The sequence below is a fragment of the Trachemys scripta genome, chromosome 11 (assembly GCF_013100865.1).
Source record: "Trachemys scripta elegans isolate TJP31775 chromosome 11, CAS_Tse_1.0, whole genome shotgun sequence".
NCBI lineage: Eukaryota > Metazoa > Chordata > Testudines > Emydidae > Trachemys > Trachemys scripta.
The window spans coordinates 50,226,556-50,249,337 of NC_048308.1; the positions used below are offsets into that span (position 1 = coordinate 50,226,556).

General features: G+C 44.2%; 1 protein-coding gene across 4 annotated transcripts in view; it reads left to right on the forward strand.

Moving 5' to 3' along the window:
• Positions 1-7,083: 7,083 nt before the first annotated feature.
• Positions 7,084-22,782, forward strand: part of MYO1B (myosin IB) — a 199,827-nt gene continuing 184,128 nt past the window's right edge. For all 4 annotated transcript variants that reach the window (XM_034785198.1, XM_034785200.1, XM_034785199.1 and 1 more), the window contains exon 1: positions 7,084-7,195. The gene's annotated coding sequence lies outside the window, so the exon portion shown is untranslated. The remainder of the gene's footprint in view (positions 7,196-22,782) is intronic.

The window sequence follows — 22,782 nt, forward strand, 5'->3', positions numbered from 1 at the left end:
TCCCGCTGGTCTCTTCTAATCGCCCGGCTGTCTGGCTGTGAGTAATCAGCAGCCAGGCTAATTTCCTCAACCTCCCACCCCGCCATAAAGGTCTCCCCCTTGCTCTCACAGAGATTGTGGAGCACACAGCAAGCTGCTATAACAATGGGGATATTGGTTTCGCTGAGATCACAGCGAGTCAGCAAGCTTCTCCATCTCCCCTTGAGACGTCCAAAAGCACACTCCACCACCATTCTGCACTTGCTCAGCCGGTAGTTGAAGAGTTCTTTTTCAGTGTCCAGGGCACCTGTATAGGGCTTCATGAGCCAGGGCATTAGCGGGTAGGCTGGGTCCCCGAGGATGACTATAGGCATCTCCACATCCCCAACAGTTATTTTGTGGTCCGGGAAGTAAATACCTTGCTGCAGCCGTCTAAACAGACCAGAGTTCCTGAAAACACGAGCGTCATGAACCTTGCCCGGCCATCCCACGTAGATGTTGGTAAAATGTCCCCTGTGGTCCACCAGTGCTTGCAGCACCATGGAAAAGTAGCCCTTTCTGTTAATGTACTGGCTGGCCTGGTGGTCCGGTGCCAGGATAGGGATGTGAGTTCCATCTATGGCCCCACCGCAGTTTGGGAATCCCATCGCTGCGAAGCCATCTATGATCGCCTCCAAGTTTCCCAGGGTCACTACCTTTGGCAGCAGTACATCAACGATTGCCTTGGCTACTTGCATCACAACAACCCCCACGGTAGATTTGCCCACCCCAAACTGGCTCGCGACTGACCGGTAGCAGTCAGGCGTTGCAAGCTTCCAGAGGGCTATGGCCACTCGCTTCTGGACAGTCAGGGCTGGTCGCATCCGGGTGTCCTTGCGCTTCAGGGCAGGGGACAGCAACTCACAAAGTTCAAGGAAAGTTCCCTTCCGCATGCGGAAGTTTCGCAGCCACTGTGATTCATCCCAGACCTGCAGCACTATGCGGTCCCACCACTCAGTGCTTGTTTCCCGGGCCCAGAATCGCCGTTCCACGGCATCAACATGACCCATTGCCACCGTGATGTCCTCGGCGCTGGGTCCCCTGCTTTCTGAGAGGTCTGTGCTACTCTCAGACTTCAGGCCATCACCGCGTTGACGTAGCCTCCTCGCCTGACTTTTCTGCATCTGCCTCAGGGCAACCTGTATGATAAGCTGCGAGGCGTTGAGAGCGGCCACAACTGCAGCGATGGTTGCAGCGGGCTCCATGCTCACAGTGCTGTGGCGTCCGCGCTGTCAATGACTTGAAAAGTGCGCGAAATGATTTCCCGCCGGCGCTTTCAGGGAGGGAGGGAGGGCGGGAGTGAGTGATGGATGGATGACGACAGTTACCCAAAAGCACCCTCGACACATTTTTTTACCCAGAAGGCATTGGTGGCTCGACCCAGAATTCCAATGGGCAGCGGGGACTGCGGGAACTGTGGGATAGCTGCCCACAGTGCACCGCTTCCAATGTCGACGCTTTCCCCGTTAGTGTGGACTCACAAAGTCGAATTACTGTCCTTAGTGTGGACACACACGTTCGACTTTGCAATATCGATTCCAAATATTCGATTTAAGTAAAATCGAACTACTCTCGTAGAGTAGACAAGGCCTTAGAGACTAACGCATTTATTTAGGCACAAGGTTTTGTGGGCTAAAACCCATATTTTTGTGTTTGTTTTTTTTTGTTTTTGTTTTTGTTTTTTTTAAGGATTCCCTAGTGCTTGAACAGCTTAAAGAAACTGATATGCAAACACTACGTGGGGGTCATGTCATTCACTCATGAAATGTACCTACCTCTGTGGTGTCACTCAGTTGCTGTTTATTTGGGCAGAATGTAAACACCACAGTTGGAATTGGGCCAGGACACTCAGAAAATGCCATGAGATCCTTAATGAGTGCAAGTGGGCAGAGCCTTTAATTCAATTTTCATCAGAAAAAAAGGCATTCCCAGCAGCACTGCTGCTTAGCACTGTGCTGGGGGACTGGCTCAGTACTGACCTAGAGGTAAGTTCGCTGCTTTCTGGATCACCAGCTCCTCTTCCTGAAGTTCAAGTACCTACGCATTCCGTGCAGGACTATCATCCACATACTCACCCAGATCAAACCGACAGTATAAGGTGCTTAGGCTGTAGGAGCTATATCTTGCTAGAGTAGACTTTTATCTCTAAGGACATGTCCAGACTACAGCCCTAAGTCAACCTATTGGTCGACTTACAGCCACTGCAGTAATTACAGCCATGGCACTAATTGATGTCCCCATCACCCTCCTTCTGTTGGTGGCGTGTGTCCTCACCAGGAGTACTTCCACTGATTGAAGAGGGGCCATGTGGGTGGCTGAGAGCCAGGAACCCAGCGGCTCTCCATTCTGGCTGGGAGTGGCGGGGGAGGGCAGCCGCCTGGGCTTCTGGGAGCAGGGAGCCTCCAGGCAGCAGCCCGGCTGGGAGTGCGAGCAGGGGGCAGCTGGGCTCTAGCTGCCCGGCTTTCTTGTCAATTTCCATGCTGGAGCTGTGATATTGACAAGACAGCCAACAATCCATGTAAGGGTGTACACAGACACTGCATTGCCCTAACTACACCGCCATAAGCCTTACGCCTCTCACAGAGGTGGAATGATGTTGGTAGAGTAGGGCACTTACATTGGCGGGACAAAGCTGTAGTGTGTACACTGACATAGGTTGACATAAGCCGCCTTATGTTGACCTAACTGTGTAGTGTAAACCAGGCCTAAATCTATAGATTGGTACCACCTTGAAGATTTTGAAAATAGAACATTATTTAGGGCAGCAGTACTGATTTAAGATAAGAGGTAGCAAGCTCTAAAAGAAGTCTGTCTAGTTCTTCAATATCGATTCAATTATTTTAATATCTAAATGGGTAAGCTTTTTTCTTTCTGAAATTCTTGTAAGGGTTTGCTTAACTGATTTAATCTTACGATGCTTGCAATAGGGTTATGTACATTCATAATGACTAGGGTTGATTGGGAAACAATTCTGTTTCATGAAAAATGTCAGGGTTTCATAATTTTTCATTTGGATGCAGAACACAAATGACCTTTCACAAATTTTCATGGAAAATCATGGTAGTCATGCTGGGAGAGAGCCCTGCTTCCGCGTAGCCAGTAGCTAGGTCATTTGTCTAGGCAGTAGGGGAGACAGGATAAAGTCCCTGCTCCAAATTAGACAGAACAGGGACTTAAACTTGGGTTTCCCACATCACTACTGGGCTATTGACTATTCTGTAGGGGGTGTCTCTGAGAATTTTTGATGATACTTACATGTTTCCAGGAAACACATAAGTTTTAACAAAATGGTGTTTTTCGCTGGGGAAAAGTTTAATTGAAATATTGTTGATTAACTCTACTAATAAACCTTAGTGCTTTTACAGACATGAGCCCAGGGGCAAAGTAGATCTCAGGAATCAAGCATCTGTACTGAAAATCTGCAGACACTAAAACGGAGAGTAAAAGTATGTACCTGTCAGACTGATACTGGAAGAATTAAGAGATTTTTGTGGACTAATACCTGGAGGCGAGCTGGAAGTGATGGGTGCTCTAGCATTTGCATACTTCTACATTTGAAAGACTTGTTCTCATATTTTTTAACCTACAGTCTATCTATACGCAAGGCAAATGGAAGGATTACATAAGAACCTCTCACACAGCTTATAACATTCAACATATTTCATTTTAAGTTTAAAAAGTGTGTGAAGGGTTGTGTAGGCAGGGCTGGATTAAGGCAGGGGCTTTAGGAGCTGCAGCCCAGGGCCCTGGCTCAAAGTGGGCCCCGCAAAAATAAATCACAGGCAGCGATCTCCAACTCCTGGCTACTAACAGTCCTCCAGTGCAGTGGGGTGCTCAGGCAGGCTCCATTGCAGACTATGGCTGCACGTGACCCCTGGCGGGTGTGTGGGGGGTGAGGTGGCTCCATGCACTACCCCTACCCGCAAGCACTGTCCCCACAGCCCGGCCATTGGGAGCTATGGGGGTGATGCTTACAGATGGGGGCAGCGCACTGACACACGCTGTCCCTGTCCTCCCAGGGGCCACAGAGACGTGCCAGCAGTCGGATGCTTCCGAGAGCCCTGCTGTGCTGCTGGCTGGGAGCTGCCTGTGGTAAGTGCCCCCTGGTCAGAGCCTGAACCTCGCACCCCCTCCTCCACTCCAATCCCCTGTCCCCTCCTGCACCAAACTCCATCCCAGGAAAAAGACTTGTATACAGGGGCCCCCCAAAATCTAATTTCCCCGGGCCCACAGGAGAGTTAATCCGGCCCTGAATGTAGGAGATGAAAGGTACTCTGACACAGTGATTCTCAAACTTTTTTAGGGGTGACCCCTTTCACATAGCAAGCCTCTGAGTGCGACCCCCCCCATCAATTAAAAATGCTTTTAAAATATATTTAACACCATTATAAATGCTGGAGGCAAAGTGGGGTTTGGGGTAGAGGCTGACAGCTCCTGATCCCCCCCCCACGTAAGAACCTTGTGACCCCCTGAGGGGTCCTGACCCCCCATTTGAGAACCCCTGTTCTAACATGAATAGATTTTTAAATACATTAGTGCCTCTTTTTACTATGTGATTCTGATGGTGTTGAAACCACAGCTAATGTGACATCTCTCCAGTGAGGTGTGAGACAGGATTCCTATAGCATGCTCACCAGAAGCTTATGGTTTACTTCAATGTGTTTGTAATTGACTCTATTTTTGCCATATCTAACTGAGACTGGGTCATCATAAAACTGAATCTGGCCTATTTAAAAACTGCCCCAGCCAGGAGAGAGTTGAGTAGTTCAACTCTTTTCAGTCACCTCAGATGGAGGTGGCATGTTCTAGATTTAGCTAGAAAATACAGTCTGATTTGCTTTTCACTCTATTTTTACACCACTATTATTCCACTGAAGTAAGTGATTTACTTCAGGCTTACACTAGTGGAAATTAGTAGAGAATGAGTCCCACAACCCATTCACTTCCTTTTGTGCGGCTTTCGACATTACAATTCTTTTATACACCTGTTTTATACACACATTTTCCCTTTATTTTGCATATTATTTGGGTAGACTTAAAAAGCCTAACTATTCATACAGTAAGAATCCAGCGCTAATCTATTAACCATTCTTTATGAAAGAGCAGCCGATGTGAAACTTTGTTTTGGGGTATTCTGTGAGGCAGTCTTAGTGCAATACTTAGGCCTAAATACTTTTCCAATTGCATGGCCTGTTTCTCTTTCTGCTGGGAAGTGGTTTTGTTTTCCTGGTAACCTAGTTATCTGAGTCAAAACTGAGCTGTTACGGTGTCAGATTAAACTGGACTTGAGTACAGGTGAGTTCAGTGAATGTTTTCCCTGAGTAAAAGACTGAAGGAATCAGGCCTTTTTTTGGAATAAATGATTTCTTCCACCAAGCAGGGATCTGTTCCTGCTCCGTGTGAAGTTAATGGAAATTTTGCTACTGTCTTCAATAGGTGCAAGCTTCGGTCCTTATTTTTTAGAAACCTGTCATCTCTGCTAGGTTAGTATAAAACAGGGGTTCTCATGCTTCATTGCACTGTGACCCCCTTCTGACCACAAAAATTACTACATGACCCCAGGATGGGGGACCAAAACCTAAGCTCCCCTGTTGTGGGTGGCGGGCAAAGTTGAAGCCTGAGCCCTGCTGCCATGGGTGTGTGTGTGTGTGTGTGTGCGGGGAGTTAAGCCAAAGCCTAAGGACTTCAGCCCCGGATGGGTGGCTTGTAATCTGAGCTCTGCCACCTAGGGCTGAAGCCAAAGCCTGAGCCCTACCATCCCGGGCCCCAGCCAGTCCAACCCCAGGCTTTGACCCTGGGTCCCAGCTAGTCTAACACCAGCTCTGGTGCCCCATTAAAACGGGGTTGTGACCCACTTGGGCAGGGCCGGCTCTAGGCACCAGCAAAACAAGCTGGTGCTTGAGGCGGCACATTTTTAGGGGCGGCATGGCTGGCGCCAGAATGGCGCCTCTAAAAATGTGCCCCGGCCGCCCTAGCTCACCTCCGCTGCTGCTGCCACGGCGCGCGAAACAGCTGATTTGCGCGCCGCTACTCGCCCTCCCTCCCAGGCTCTCAAACCTGGGAGGGAGGGGGAGACTCCGAGTGGCCGCGGTGCCGCTTCTCCCCCTCCCTCCCTCCTAGGCTTGCGAGCCTGGGGGGGAGGAGGCAGGGCTGGGGATTTGGGTAAGGGGCAGAGTTGAGGCGGGGCTGGGGGTGGGGTAGTTAAAGAATGGGGGGCGGCCAAAATTGTTTTTGCTTTGGGTGGCAAAAATCCTAGAGCCGGCCCTGCACTTTGGGGTCCTGACCCACAGTTTGAGAACCGCTGGTATAAAAGAATCTGATGCTGTGCCTGAGACTTCCACCTCAAGGAACAGGTACAATCTGGTATTTCATTGTTTGTACGACAAATGGTCACTGGAGGTAAACCTAAGCTTGCTGTGATGCCCTGCCCCGGCACTGCTTGCTGTATGGCACCTAGCAGCAGTGAGAGACCCCAGGGCCCTGAATCTCGGCCACAGGCTGGCAGGCAGCCCTTGTCTAGAGCAGGTCTTATCTCTAAAGTAGTCTTTGGAACGGGGGAATGCAAGAGGGAACTCCCCCCCCCCCTTTTTTTTAAATTTTCCAATGTTTGCTCCTTTATAAAGTTAGTCCCGATGAGGGGGCACGGGGGCAAATCTCATCGCAACTTTTCCTTGTCTATTGTTGACATTTGACAAGTGTCCCTCGGCTCCTGCAGTGGGGCCGGGACTGGCAGAGGGTGTGTGTATGGGGGGGAGGGGGGATTCCCAAGGATAACTTAGTTCCCAGCTACTGAGCATCCCCCGGGCTGGACGGCAGGTGCCGAACTGGAGGCGCCCCAGTTTAAACCTTGGCCCTGGGACTGAGGGTGGTTTTCCGCGGCAGCTACGTCCCTCATCCCGCCTTACAGCGGGACACAGCTCCCCCGCGGGCGGCCAGGACAGCGTCGGAGTCAGGCCGCCTGGGGGCGCTGCGAGCCGCGGGCGGCCCGGGCCGGGCGGCGGCTGGAGGGGCTGGGAGCGTCCCAGCCCCTTCCCAACCGCAGCCGCCCGCTGCCTCCGCCCTGTGCCGGGGGGAGAGGGGGCGGGGCGTGGCCGGCGCCCAGTTCAGTTGCACGGGTCGGGCAGAGCCGGAGAGCGGCTGCCGGGCTGCGGGAGGGACCCGCTCGCTGAGGGGAGAGGTACGGTGCGTCCCGGGGCGGGCAGCGCTGCTTTGAGGGGCTGCTGCGGGGGAGAACGCGGCCGGTGCCGGGGCAGGGGAGAACTGGGGCCGGGGGCCCAGAGGGGAACAAGGGGGAACGATGGTTTTAGGGTTTAGGCAACGGGGTCAGAGGTTACGGAGCGGCATTGGTTGGGGGCGGCGCGCTGTTGCCTGCTACCCCGACCTGGCTTTCCATGCACATGCGGGTGGGGGCCCGCCCCTGCACAGCCACTTCTGCGGAGCTTGGGAGGACAAAGCTCCCGGAGAGGCGCTGGGCAGGCGGGACTCTTCCAGGTGAAGCGGTGTTTGTGTGGGAGCTGGAGGCTCCCTCTGCGTGGAGCTGCCCCTCACCCCCCTTTCCGCCTGCCCTCTTTGTTTAGTCTTGGTGAAAGGGATTGTGTGTGTCCCGGCTCTTGTTTCCCCGCGGAGATGGGATTCATTCAGCTGGGATTGAAACCAGATTGAGAACCAGAGGAGACTTGCATCAGAGTTCTCCAGACCCTGGGGTGCATGATGTGTATGTGTGCGCGGGGGAGGTGGGGTTGTGAGTTGTAATGAGTCGTCTGTTCAAAGGGCTGTGCGTTTTCAGCGCCCATGGGTGTTTGCTCCTTTGTGAAGAATGTGGCTGAATATTTACTGTTGCAACAAGTTACCTAATCGTTGCCATGTTGTTACTATGCCACACAGTCCGGCTGTGGCTTCTGAGATCAAACCCCACCTGGTACTCAAATAGCAGATTGCTTTGCAGGCTCTGTATTCTTAAAAGGAGGGGATGAGGCAAATATATTTGTGGCGACTTAGGCTGGATGGATAGAGGCAGCTGTTACAGAACTGTATCCATAGGGTTAACTTCAACCGTGACACTAGAGCGAAAAACCCACTCTAAGGAATGTCTGGGAAAAACCACTAAAAGAACCCTAGATTGCTAAATGCATGAATCACAATATGTAACATTGCATTGGAAATCCCTTCCAGAGATGACGCCTTCAAATACAAGTATTTAGTTTGAAATGATATAGATTTGTTATGGCTTTCATTAGCAAATAGTGGATGGTTCTAGACCTCTAGGAAGCCTAATTTAACCAGGAGCTTTGGTGTCCATAAATATAAAGATGTTCCAGATTTTAAAAAATCTAAAATCAGTGTGTGTGCGCTTTTCTGGAGAGATCATTACATGTGCTTTTTGTTTTTTAAAGCAGCTAACTCATGTGGAAAGCTTCATTTAATTCAAATGGATGGCTTAGACTAATTTTTATACAGATACATGTATGAGGGACGATTGTGGGAGGAGATTGTCATTATCTTAGAATGGAATTTTAAATTCCAAGAACAAATAAGCTTTAGGAGAGGTCACTATTATTTGGGAAGGGCTTTCCAGACCTGGACAGTTGTGGAAATGTCCCAAATGTATAGACTGTAATTTAGGTATGACAGCCTGTGCATATTAAGTTGTGATATATCAGGATGCACTGTTGTACATCTGTTATGCTTGTGGCTTTTAAGGAGGGCATAATGCTCCTTCCTAAGTGACTAGGACTTCCCCTGAGAAACAATGGCTACCATTAGCGGGGCCTTCTTATGATCGGGCAAACACTGCTGTAAAGGCACAGATACAGCATTTAGGGGTTCCTTGCCTTACACTTAAAATAATCATTGGTATTTTAGTTGTGTACATATATGCACTTACTCTTTGTCTGACAGCATGCTTGGTACACCACTACGTTGATAAGGCATGGTCATTGTCCCCAAGAGCTTATGGAATATTAAATAAAATATACTTCAAGAGCTGTTAGCCTGTGTATTGGAAAGAAATGATTGTTTGAAATAAAGCAGGTTAGAAATTACCACTGGCAAACATCATAGGTCCAATAAAGTGGCCGACTTTTCAGTTTTAGTGTTGAGTCATGATTTTACCATATCCTGCTATCCTATTGTTAATTGTGAATTAAGGGTGGCAACAGGCTGCCCATCCTTCCTTGGGTGAATCATCACTTTGTCAAGTCCTGTATCAAAGGCAAGGCTTTCTCCCAGTTTTGCTAGGATGTAAACATAATCTGACACATTTGTTAAATTGGACTTCAAAAGTGGGCCAATTTTAAGTGTATTAATACATAATATTCCTCTGTTTATTTTCAATGAATATCAGGATTGGAAGGGACCTCAGGAGGTCATCTAGTCCAACCTCCTGCTCAAAGCAGGACCAATCCCCAGGCAGATTTTTGCCCCAGATCCCTAAATGGCCCCTCAAGGATTGAACTCACAACCCTGGGTTTAGCAGGCCAATGCGCAAACCACTGAGCTATCCTCCCCCATCTCCAGTCTTCCTTCTGATTATAAAAATGACTTTATAATTGTGTCCTTCTATGAAGCATAGTGTTTTTGGCTTGATTCTGTAGTAAAACGTACTGTTTTGTACCATCACAGTTATTCCCATAGCAATATACAGTGGTCAAAATTCAAGTCAGAATTTTCCAACAGTTACCGCACCATGGTATCTTAGAGAACCACACTTTCCCCCCATACTTAGAATAGAAGATGTTTCTGGAAACTACATGTTAATTGTTGGCATGTATTGGATATTTTAATGGCTTCTTCTCTATATGGATACTATGAACAGGATTATGATTTTTTCACAGGATTAAGCAGAAGATGAAGGAACTCTTGTTAAAATATCTTCAAGAGGAAGCATAGGGACTCACTGGTTTAAAGCCTTTTAACTTTTTTGAAGTAAGAGCCCCACTTCAAATCACATCTATGAGGAGGAAATAGGGACCAGAGAAGAGAGGACAGAACATGGATTTAAGGTGGTTGAGTTTAGCTAGAGAATTACATTAGCTCTGTTAAATTTAATGTAAAGCAAAATCATTTTAGGAGAGCAAGTGTACATCTCTGGGCCATGTGCTTCTGTAGGAGGATGGGAGAAGAGAGGCAGGCAAATGAGAAGAGGAAGTGGGGAGAGACACTGGAAACCTCAGCAGAGCCATTAACTTTTCCCACTGCATACTCATAAAGGGCTGCTGGCAAAGTACAGAAGATGTCAGGGATCTTCTTTCACACAATCCTCTGAGATCATCAAATTTCTGAGCTCTGTGGGAACAGAAGTTCTCCATGCTGGTTTCTGATCTCATCTTTCCCCAACAGCATTAATATCACAAGTGGAGTAGCTTGGGAATCAGCGAGGAAAGTGAAAGAAAGGTAAAGTGGAACATAGTCTGCAGGACAGCTTTGTGTAACTGTAGAACAATCTGGTTGGTATAGCACATCTACCTCTTGATTTCACACTACATGTGGTCAGAAACGGGACAAATGCTTACACACTGGGGAATGTTAAACAGTCTGGCAGTAGAGCACTAATCTTATTTATGGCAGCTCATATGCCAAATTATCCTATAAATCTTACCTTGTATTTCATTCATCCTTTTTTTTCTAAGTTAACAAAGAACAAATTGAAATGAAAAACAACATTTTAGTGAATTATGTTTCAAGAGTTGGAGAATTTTCTGACTTCTAAAAGATGACAGGACAAGCAAAAGCGTTGCTGCTTCTTTATGAATATGGAGACACAGTATTTCATTCCCTCCACCTTTTTACCTTTTAAAATATCAGCTACATGTCTTCTCCCCTCTTTGCTGGGGGACGACGGCACTATCTTAGGAGGACCACAGTAGTGATGTCCCAGCCCAGATCTGCGGCTCCCCATCCTGAAACTGGGGGCGGGGGAGAGAAAGGGAGTAACAGGTCTGCTTACATCCTTAGACATGAAGACCTGATATTTTTAATGTAAAGCTCAGACAGAAAACATTTTCTTAAAAACTTCAAGACACTTTATCATAAAGCAGCAGTAAAGGGCAACGATGGTTAATTTGTAGGGCTGTCTATTAAAAAAATAGAATACCATTTATTTAAATATATTTGGATGTGTTCTACATTTTCAAATATATTGATTTCAATTACAACACAGAGTACAGTCCTCACTTTATATTTATTTTTGATTACAAATATTTATGATGTAAAAAATAAAAGAAATAGTATTTTTCAATTCACCTCATACAAGGACTGTAATACAATCTCTTTATCATGAAAGTTGAAACTTACAGATGTAGAATTATGTACAAAAAATAACTGCATTCAAAAATAAAACAATGTAAAACTTTAGCGCCTACAAGTCCACTCAGTCCTACTTTTTTGCAGGAGATAATGCTGCCTGCTTCTTGTTTGCAATGTCACCTGAAAGTGAGAACAGGCTTTCACATGGCACTGTTGTAGCTGGTGTCGCAAGTTATTTATCTACGAGATGTGCTAAAGATTCATATGTCCCTTCATACTTCAACCACCATTCCAGAGGACATGCATCCATGCTGCTGAGGGGTTCTGCTCGATAACGATCCAAAGCAGTGCAGGCAGACGCTATTTCACTTTCATCATCTGAGTCAGATGCCACCAGCAAACGGTTGATTTTCTTTCTTGGTGGTTTGGGTTCTGTAGTTTCTGCATCAGACTGTTGATCTTTTACGACTGCCTAAAGCATGCTCCACACCTTGTCCCTCTCAGATTTTGGACAGCACTTCAGATTTTTAAACCTGAGTGCTATAGCTTTAATTAGAAATCTCACATTGGTACCTTTTTTGTGTTTTGTCAAATCTGCTGCGAAGCTGTTCTTAAAACGAACATGTGCTGGATCATCATCCGAGACTGCTATAACATGAAATATATGGCAGAATGCGAGTAAAACAGAGTAGAAGACCTACTATTCTCCCCCAGGGAGTTCAGTAAATAATTAATGCATAATTTTTATAACGAGTGTCATCAGCATGGAAGCATGCCCTCTGGAATGATGGCTGAAGCATGAAGGGGCATACAAATGTTTAGCATATCTGGCATGTAAATATCTTGCAATGCTGGCTACAAAAGTCCCATGCAAATATCTGTTCTCACTTTCAGGTGACATTGTAAATAAGAAGGTGGCTGCATTATTTCCCATAAATGTAAACAAACTTGTTTGTCTTAGCGATTGGCTGAACAAGAAGTAGGACTGAGTGGACTTGTAGACTCTAAAGTTTTGCATTGTTTTGTTTTTGAGTGCAGTTATGTAATAAAAATTTCTACATTTGTAAGTTGCACTTTCATGATAAAGAGATTGCATTACAGTACTTGTATGAGGTGAATTGAAAAATACTATTTCTTTTATCATTTTTACAGTGCAAATATTTGTAATAAAATAATATAAAGTGATCACTGTACACAGTGCTCACTTTGTATTCAGTTTTGTTATTTAAATCAGTGCATTGGAAAATGTAGAAAAACATCCAAAAATGTTTAATACATTTCAATTGGTATTCTATTGTTTAACAGTGTGATTAAAACTGTGATTAATTGCGATTTAATTTTTTAGAGTTAATTGCGTGAGTTCACTGCGATTAATTAACAGCCCTATTAATTTGTGCTTCACTGTTCCTAGAATCAGATGATCAGAAGTGCAGATTTTTCTTTTGTACTGATGCTAATGGGAACAAGCTATATAGGTCCTCGCCACAATCCAAATCCACAGGTGTTATGGAGAGCATTGGGATTCCTGCCAGGGGGCTGTCTCTGAATTCTGCTTGGAGCTCCCATCTTCTGCTTCAGGTTTTGGTATTCGATAAACGTGAAGCACCCTTGATCCGCTTCTGGATGCTGGATTGGAACTTCTGTTTTCTTTCCCCATCACAGGGTGTATGTAGGTTCCATATTAAACCCATCTCCCAACCACCTTATTGTTTGTAGGCAGATGTGTGTTTTGTTTTTTTGGGGGGGGCGGCGTGGGGAAGCTCTGCTCTTTTATTCCTGTGGATCTTCCAGGTTTACTTGAGGTGGGTGTAACTGGGTCTTCTCTCAGCTGCCATAGGCTCCTGCCCCTGCCTCCATTCCCCCATTCTTAGGATTCTCACAATTGTGTGAGATACTTGTGTAAGTCAACACCATTTCTACAATCTTATTTATTAAAAGAATGCAGTTCATCTAAACAGCAGTCTAGTAATCCTTCCCTTTTTGATTAGGGACACCTGTCCTGGGCTCACCATTGTGCCCTGTGTCTGCAGGACAATAGAAGGGGAACTTAACATCCCCCTTCCCCTGGAATTCCCAGCTTGAACCTTAAACAAGTGTGTCAACTCCCATCAGTACCTGTCTGCGCTGCTTGATCCGGGCTACTACTATAGGCCTCCTAATTCCCATTTAAGAGTCTTCCCACCTCCCCGGTCTCCAAAGGCTTTTGCTCCTGCCCTCGCTGCAGGGAGCTTTGGCTAGTGTGGAGCCCCTTTTCCAGTCCTCTCTGACTTTGGATCCCCTGTAGGTCTGCCTGTCCTCTAACAAACTGAACAGGCTCCCTCTTAAGGTATGTATGCCTTCATTGTGATTTAAAAACCAGTGGCTGGCCCATGTCTGCTAACTTGGCCTCAGGCTAAGGGGCTGTTTAATTGCAGTGTAGACTTCTGGGCTCTAGGACCCTATGAGGTGGGAGAGTCCCAGAGCTTAGGCTGGGGACAGAGCCTGGAATTCTACACTGCAATTAAACTCTCTCTTAGCTGGAGCTCCTGAGCTGGAGTCAGCTGGCATGGGCCAGCTGCAGGTGTCTAATTGCAGTGTAGACATACCCTTAGAGCAGTGGTTCCCAAACTTTAACAGCCAGCGAACCCCCTTCACCAAAATGTCAAGTCTCGTGAACCCCCTCCTAAAAATGAATATTTCCAGGGATTTTCTCCCTTACCTCAGCATAAATTATAAAAGCAGTGATCTTGAAAATATAAAATTTGTTTTTGACATGCTTATTGCACACTATTTATGAATGATTATTTATCATTACAGTATTTTTATTACATTATGAAAACAGCAACACACTTCCAAGATCTCACTTTTGTAGTTTGTCTCACTTTTGATGAAGCCTGTTATAAGACAAGGCTCCTCTCAGAGGCACCAGTAGAAAAAAGGGGCATGTCAGTGTGTGTGTGTGTGGGGGGGAGGGGGCTGCCAGAAAAAAAGGGTGCCTCTGGCTCTTATGTTTCATCAAGGAGTATCAGATGTGAAACAGCATGAAGGTATTTAAGAAGTTAGCTCAAAGAGTTCCTCCTACACAAGCATTCAGGTCTTGAGCAGTCCAGGCAAACAACGCACATTACAACAAAGCTTAAATTTGTTCTTCATAGTAATTTAAAAACAACACTAGCAGCCTATTTAATTTTAATAACAGCAAAAAATATCCACCTCCCTTTCTATTTCTTATAAGGAGTCTTGAAGTTTAAATCTCTTCAGTGTGATAGAGATGCTTGCTTTGATCTGCTTAGCTCTTGGAAGTCCCCAAGGCCCTGTGCTGCCCGGGGGCCCTATGGACAGTTCTGTCTGCCATTAGGGAATTTTTTTCCGAGAACCCCCTGTAACATTTCATAAACCCGCAGTGGTTCACGAACCCCAGTTTGGGAACCACTGCCTTAGAGGAAACACCATATGCAGGTTATTAGCACATCATGCTTGTTCTCCTGAGCCTTTGACAGCAGAGCTCTTCCTTGGATAAGCAGAAGCAAAATCTGGACCTAGGAAAAGCAGCAAAGAGTCCTGTGGCACCTTATAGACTAACAGATGTATTGGCGCATGAGCTTCCGTGGATGACTGCCCACTTCGTCAGCTACCCCTCTGATGCTTCTACTTAGTTTCCTAAGAAGCGGAGTAAAATTTACGTGATTCTTGCCACTTTCACGGTTGTCCCCAAGCTTTGAAGAGCAGCTGTAAAGCTGACTAGTTCAGCTCAGTTATTGCTTGGAATTGTCTGCAGCCTCAAGAAGACAATATTATACCAGTTAACCATCCAGATGTGCCTCAGATCTAATCTTTACTGCCACAAGGACAAGAAACATAATTTTCTTTTTGATGAAGGCATAAATCCTGTAGAAACTGGTAACCTGTGTCTCCTCTTCTCACCAGGGAAAGTTTACGATCTGTGTTGGTGACTAAACTTGTGGTTATTTCATGGTATGTTCTGATCATGCTAGTAACCTTGTAGTGGTGATGAAAAGCATTGTTTCATTCTAACAGTCTGTCAAAGGATGGATGCACTTGGCAACTTCTGACAGAGGATACTTCTAAAGCAAAAAAACTAAAATACAAGCCTGGTCTAGACAGAATAGCAGGAAAGATTGACTTGGGAATAGTGTGGACAAGAGGAAAGGATGGGATCCTCTCTGTCCTAATGGAAAAACTTGCAAGGAAATTAACAATTCCACAGTTTGGAATGAAAGCAATCAACATATGGGGTTTAAAGGTAGGCAAGCAGACAGAAAATTCAGTAAACAAACTGAAGGCTGAGACAGAGCCCAAATATCCAGAATTTGCCAACAGTGAAGGCAAGAAATGTTTAGAATGTCAAAGGCTTTTTGGGATTTGGGGTGGGGGCAGAGTGGTCCTTTACACTATTTTCCTAACCCACATTTATACTACGCTGCCTCTAACTGCTTTGGTGTAGGCGTGCTGCTCATTTCAGTCCTAAACATCTTCATAATCTCTGCCTTTCCCTCTCCCTGGAAGAGGGAACCCTGCTGGAGTGGACATAAGCAGCATTCCTATGCCATTGGGCAAGAGGACCAGATGTAGGGAAAGAGTGGGTGTGGTGGGCGGGAGAAGGGGAAGGTGACAATTAGAGAAGCTCAGCAGAAAGGTGAGGTAGTGGGTACAATATTATTGAAACAATTCAATACATATTTCTCAGTATTCAGACAATGGGTAACAAAGAGGTGCTTATTTTTCAGTACCATCAGCAGAAAGCTGTTATTTCTAATTGCTTGTGAACGGTGCCAGATTAACAGCGCTAGAGTGCATTAATCCATCTACAGCATGGTCTGGAACAGTGCAAGCTTCCCTACCCCAGCCCACAGATATGCTTTGGAAACTCTGTCGTCCTTTCCCTCTCCTTATTTCTACCCCTTTATTCTTCTACAGTGGCACTGAGAATTATTAATAGGAAAGATTAAGCTGAAGTAATGGCTATAAGAAGAAAAACTTGTATCAAATAAATAGTAAGAGATTAAGGTTCATAGACCCAAAACTTGGCCAATTTTTTCTTTCTTGTTTGGAATCTTTATAATGTTTTCCTCTCCCCCAGCATGTGAACGTAAGTACAGGTTACTATTGTTTATATTTTTAAAAAGCAGCAGCCCTAAGGTAACCAGTGAATGCAGGAAATGGAGAGCGTATATTACGCTGTTTATTTAGATGATCCTGCAAATTATTAATCTGAAACTTAAAAACCAAATGTGGACACCTATGTGTGATACTTTCTGCACAAAAGGTTTCTGAAAAACTTATGAGCAAAGTAGAAGGAATTGATTCAGTACTTTAATTCACCTGTGTTGAAACCACTTCCTAGAGTTAGAGCCTAATATGGCCTCTAGTAGATCACTGAATAAGGGTTTGCTGGATGCCACAAGTAGAGAAAGTTAGTTCTGCTGCTGTTAGGTAAATCTTGTCCTGCTGTGAAATTGACAATAATCTGGTCAATTTCCCTCTTCTGTAGTTTTGCAAAGCAATAAACACTGAGGCTAGGGGATGAAGAGGCTGCTTGAGGCACCCTCTTCTCCCATTACCACAGCTAGGAGGCTCAGGAATGTAGTGAAGATCTCCCAATCACCAAGGAAGCTGCCAGAAGTCTCTTGGTTTAGGGTGGGGGGCAAAAAGAGGAGAGTAATCCTCCTTCTAGCTGCTTGAGAGGTTGGGCCATGGATTCATGTTTACCAGATGCCAACTGATGCACCTGAGCCCAGCATCCTGCTAGGAATCCCAGCAACTCTCTTTTCCAGCAGGTGAGGTTGCTTCTAGACAATGGAGGAAGGGAAGAAGGGGGTAGGGATAGAGAGAGGGGTCCCTTTAGATTGTGGCCTGGCAAATAGGTTTAGCCAGATAGTCCACAAAATTTTACCAGACACTCAGCAACTGATGTGTGAGGGGATGAGTGGATACATGTGGGTGGACAGGGGTGATTGAAAAGTTATAACAGAGAAGCATGGTATTTGGAGGTGAGATTTTTTTGGAGGAGAATTAGCTCAACAAAGGGTAAGAGGATGGAGGGAGAGAGAATAAAAAGAGGAAATAGACATGGTAAACAATGCAAGAAAGAATAGATCATGATCTAGAAAGAGAAAAGTAGATCAAAGGCAGGGAAGGAAAGAAGTTACAAAAGGTAACTGATGTTTTGAAAAAGACCAGTTGAATAGAAAGTTCTTTGTTAGCATTACTATCCATACTATGTTTAACTGTCTTCAGATACTGCTGGTGCTCCCTACCCTATTGCTCTGTCTTACTTTGAGTTCTGCTTCTTTCTGGGTGCTGGGTGAGGCTGGAGGGGACAGCTAGGAGTCTGTCACTCCTGTGTGGTGTGTGTGCTGTGCTGTGTTGTGGGGGAGTTGGAGGAATGTCTTTATTTTCCAGTCCCAGTGCTCAGTGTGGGAGAATGGCAGCCTGGCATGGTGGTGATGGGAGCCAGAGCCAGCTAAGACAGAGCATTTCAGGAATACTCCCAGCTCTTCAAGGGTGGGGTGGGGGTGGGGGAGAGAGAGCTCTGCCTGTGCTGAGTGAGGAAGAAGCCCCCTCAGCATATGAAACATGTCTGATTTCCTACCTTGCCACAAGAGGCAGTGGAGTGGAAAGGCAGACAATCAGAGGTGTTTCCTCACTGGGAAGCCCTCTATCTAGTAGGGTCAAAATGTGACTAGCTGCTGTGGCATTGACCCCGTGGTCTGTGGACACAGAACAGATTGAGAGCTACCCTTGTCTCTGTCTGGTTACAAACTGTTACATGTAGTGATGACAAGGACTCTGAAGGTTAACTTGGCAACCAAAAAGGTGCAAAACACCTTTATTTTGTTTTTTGTTAAAATCTAGAATATGAGATCTCTGAGAGACAAGAATTTAGTGCACATGGATTTCTAGAGTTCCTGGTAACTTGTAACACAATTCTAAGATAAGGGGATGCCTGCAGATATATTCATTATGAAAACCATCAACTGACTTTTGTTTCTGCTGAAACAAAATTTGGAAAAGCTCAATGTCTCTGTATAGTTGTGAGTTTTCGTGCTGTGAGATTGACTCTCTCTGCTCCCCCCCCTTCCAGAGGGCAGTGTCTTCTGGGGCTATTTTAGGAAGGTATTTCCTAAACTAAAATTGTGAAATGTACATTTTAAAACTAAATTTAAAATCCTTTATCTTCCTGGGCTTTAATAGTAATGTCACACTTAGCCACATGTGCCTTTTGACTCCGGTGATCTTTGTGGGTTTGAATTGCCAGTTTTAGAGCTCTCTCCATTGTGTGGGGCCATCTGTTGATAAAGCAGTTAGGTTGATGGGAAAACTTGATTTATCGTATAATGATTTCTGATGTACTGGTGAAAATGGACAATTGAGAAGGAAAACCCAAAGTCTAAATTTGTAAATATTATTGAAACACAATTTTCTGTATTGTGTTAAAAACAAACAAAAATACAATTTACTTAATCTTTCTCTTTTTCTTAAAGGGACACTTCACTTTATTCAAAATTCAGAGTTATTCTGTTTGCAAAATCTCTTCCCCATCTCACAGCACCCTTAAAAAAACAAACAAAAATAAAACCTTCTTCCCGCTCTGCTTTTCTGTTACCAAGGCTATGGCTACACTAGAGAGCTTACAGTGGGGCAGCTCTCCCGCCAACAGCACTGTTCACACCACTGCTTAGGTTGGTGTAACTTCTATTGCTCAGGGGGTGGCTTATTCAGACTCCTGCATGACATAAGTGGTAGTGTAGTCACAAGACTGCCAACCTCCCTGGAAGATCAGTGTGCAGCACAAACAGACATGGAAAACTATGGCAGGGTAACAGATCTATTATAGCTCTTAAAGGTAATGTCTGAACTGCAATGTTTCTGAAGTCACTTATCTACTAGAGTGATGTGCTCATAACCAATGCCTGTTCAACCATTGGCTTTTTCATTAAGGGAACAATTTTGTCCAGGTGTCAAAATATATTAATAGATTAATAGAATTTTTTTGTCATAGACATTTGAGGTCTTCCTTTGACAGTAATATCCTGGTTTTATGCACAGCACCTGACTTGCTCTGGCTATGTAGAAGGAACCACTTCCTTCCCCACCCCTGTGACCCTTTTTGTCTCTTATAGCAGATGTTGCCCATGGGAACGAGCTGAAAAGAGTTCTGGGTTCTTGAGGGTTGGGAAGAGGGAGGAAAGGGCCAATCAGTGTGCTTCTTTTAGTGGCAGATTCCCCATTTGGCTCTGCTTGCAGCTAGTGAAGCCATTTGAACTCTCTTGTGAAGCAGTGGATTAGCCTCTTGCATTCTACTCCACAGTTCATCTGTCACACCTGCCCTCTTGAAGATGGATGGAACTGCAGGTACCCACTGGAGCTGATGGGCTGGGTTGCCAGGGAGTGGGTGTGTTTTGGGATTGGCAGATTGGATTGCATGAATATGAGGTCTGTTAATTATTTTTGGTGGGGGCTGTGTCAGGATATTGATGGTTTTCTGGTGACTTGTCTGTCCTCTTATGTTATACATACCAAACATGGAAATGAACAATTGAAAAGCTACTGTCAGAAGGTACTTTTGTCTGTGTAAGTTCCTGGCTTTACTTCGGACAATTAGTTCTTGCGAAAGTGTATGGTTAAATGGAGGTGAGGGACATGTGGTGTCCAATCCCTCGTATAGCTGGGACTGATTGAGATCAGAGCTCACCATTCAAGGATTGGTGGTGAGAGGGAAGTGGATCATACTCAGAAAGGGACCAATATTTCCCATGGGACTTGGATTTTCTGAAGTATCAGTAATTTGATTAGCTTGGTGTCCAATGGGGAGAAAAGCTTGATACATTCGTACACTGAAGTTATTAATCAGCGTGAGGTTTTATGCTTGTGGCATCCTTCCCTTCCCTCCCCCTTCCCCCCCAGATGGATCCAGTGTTTGGAAGTTTATTACCGCTGTGGTCTGTCTTTTTTTAGTCATCTTCATTCACATTCTTCAGACGTCTTTGACTGTTGTCCACTTAGCACTTGACAGAAGAATAAATATTTCAAAACAGCATGCATGGATTTGACAGCAAGATTGCCACTGACTGTAATACACCTTATCATATAAGGACATACCTTGAGTGACATGTCGCTGTTGTTCTATGGCAAATAGAAACTTATAATTCCCGCTGTCCCATGTTGCACAGAGGTGTGTGGTTAGCGCTGAATGGATAAAGGAATGATTTGCTCTCTCTGTGTGTAAAAGGAAGTAAAAATATTAATTTTTATTATTGTAGGAGTGTAAGTGAGGCATATAGCTTCATGTTGAATGTAATATCTCTCCCAAAGGAGGGAGGCCTCACTTGGAAAAAATGTGTTGACTGTGTGTGGTGAAGACTGGCCATTTATATATAATAATGTGCAGGGATCTGCTGTTGGTGGGTCTTTGAACATGAACTCTGGCCTGCTAGCAGGCCAAAGTTATGACACTTAAAATAAACAAAAATTTCCTAGCTTGGTGTATGTGGCTCTGTTCTTCAACAGTTATGCAAACATAACCTTTGAATCAGGCATGAAATAAAAAAATTAGCACTAAATTTAAGAGCAGTTTGAAAGATTAAGGTAACTAGTTAAAAGGGCATCCCCTCTGTACTGAAATTCAGCTATACAACCAATAGTAGTAAAAACTAGTATTTCTATTTTCTTAACTGACTGTCTCCCAGGTGTTTAATGTTCTGTACTAAATACCCGTTTGGCCTAAAAATTTGTGTAGTTCAAACAGCACTGTCAACCAAATATCTAGACTGTGATTTAAAAAAACAAGTATTTTTAAGTTAGTTTCAGGTTCAACGTCTGTCCCTGATGTGGTTTTACAATCTCATTTCGCTATTCTTTAAAAAGGATTTATCTTTCTAAGTGGAGAGACCCACATAAACAAATTGACTGAGATTACAGTGAAGTGGTTCTATTTTTGTGAAAATGCAGTTAAGTGCACAAAGAAAACAAACTGGAAAAACATTAAAAGAATATTTCTCTATTTTTAATGTTAGCAATCTGAGGTGTTGCTTCTAATAATGTAGGATTATAAATGGACACACTTTTTAAAATTGATGTCAAGTTTATTTACTGGAGATGAGAATGTTTACAAAATTCTACAGTTAAAATGTGGCTAAAGAAAGTTTAAAAGTAAATATTCTCCATGGGATAGCTTCTGCTCCTAATGAAATCAGTGGGAATTTTGCCATGGAGCAGGACTGAGCCCATTACTAGGGAGCTGTTCCCAGCCATACAGAAAATGGGAAGTGGGAGAGTAACCAATGCACTCACCCCAAAAAAGCGAAAGTAACTTAAAATAGAAAAACTATAGTCAAGGTACAGAATAAGCTGTTGCAAAAAAAAAAGGTTATACCACACCTATAATCTTTTAAACCTATTGGTATAATTTAAAAACTTAAATGGAACTTACTCAGAGTGTAAGCGGAGCCTAAAACATCTTTGATATTTTAAGACTACCTTTTAATAGGTGCTAAAAAAGGTCTGTCAGGCTGATATTTCAGTAGCAAGCATCCTCCTCAAAGCCTACCAAGCCAGAGTAACTAGCAGAGATCTCTTTTAAAGTAAAGAATTAGGAAATGGACCAACAACCTAATACGATAACTGGTAACAACTAGATATTGTATACATATAAATATTGCAAGTACTTTGAAAAATTACACATACAGGAGAATAAAATGGAAGTGCTTTATCTAGACCAAAAAAGTAATCTTATAATAAGGAATATATATACATACACACACACACACACACACACATACACACACGGATATCAGAGAGAAGCATAGGACAAATGTAAATAACATTGTTTACCCTTCAGCACTCAATTAATCTTCAGTCAGTTAAGAGCAGGAGGGAAAAAAACCTTTGTTTAGTACATATAACTCTCATGGCCTTTGCCTTTTGTGGTTAAAAACAGAATATCTTGTGATTTTTCTCAACATGTTTATATCACAAAAAGATATCAATAAAGCACCCATGGGCAATCCCTGAGAACATACAAATCTCTTGGGGAATCTGCCATCACAAGTTAAATGGAGTAGGAGTAATCTATCCAATGTAGTTTAAAATTCTAAATAAAAAATTACAATAACCTGAATTTATTCACCTCAAAGATGTTAAGTTTTAATCCTCATTAATGTCAATGAGTGACATACATTTTCAATAAAATAACTAATACACCTCCCTGAAGTCTAGTTTTTCTAAACTCCCATATATGTTCAGTCCCTATAAAATTTAAACTACTTAAAGAGATGATTCAGTTCCTTAGCAACTGGAAAGGTAATATTACTCCTCATAATTGCAGACCTGTGGTCAGTAATACATATTTTAATTGGCCTCTCATGTATATGACAAACTACAAGCACATGTAAGCCTGCAAATTACTTAATCAGTGCCATATAATTTTTTTCGGGCTATAGAGATTTGTTTTTTAGTTAAAGGGCTGCTGTGAATCTTTAATGGTCTGCAGAGTAATTTTCTCTGTGACTCTCAAGGAAT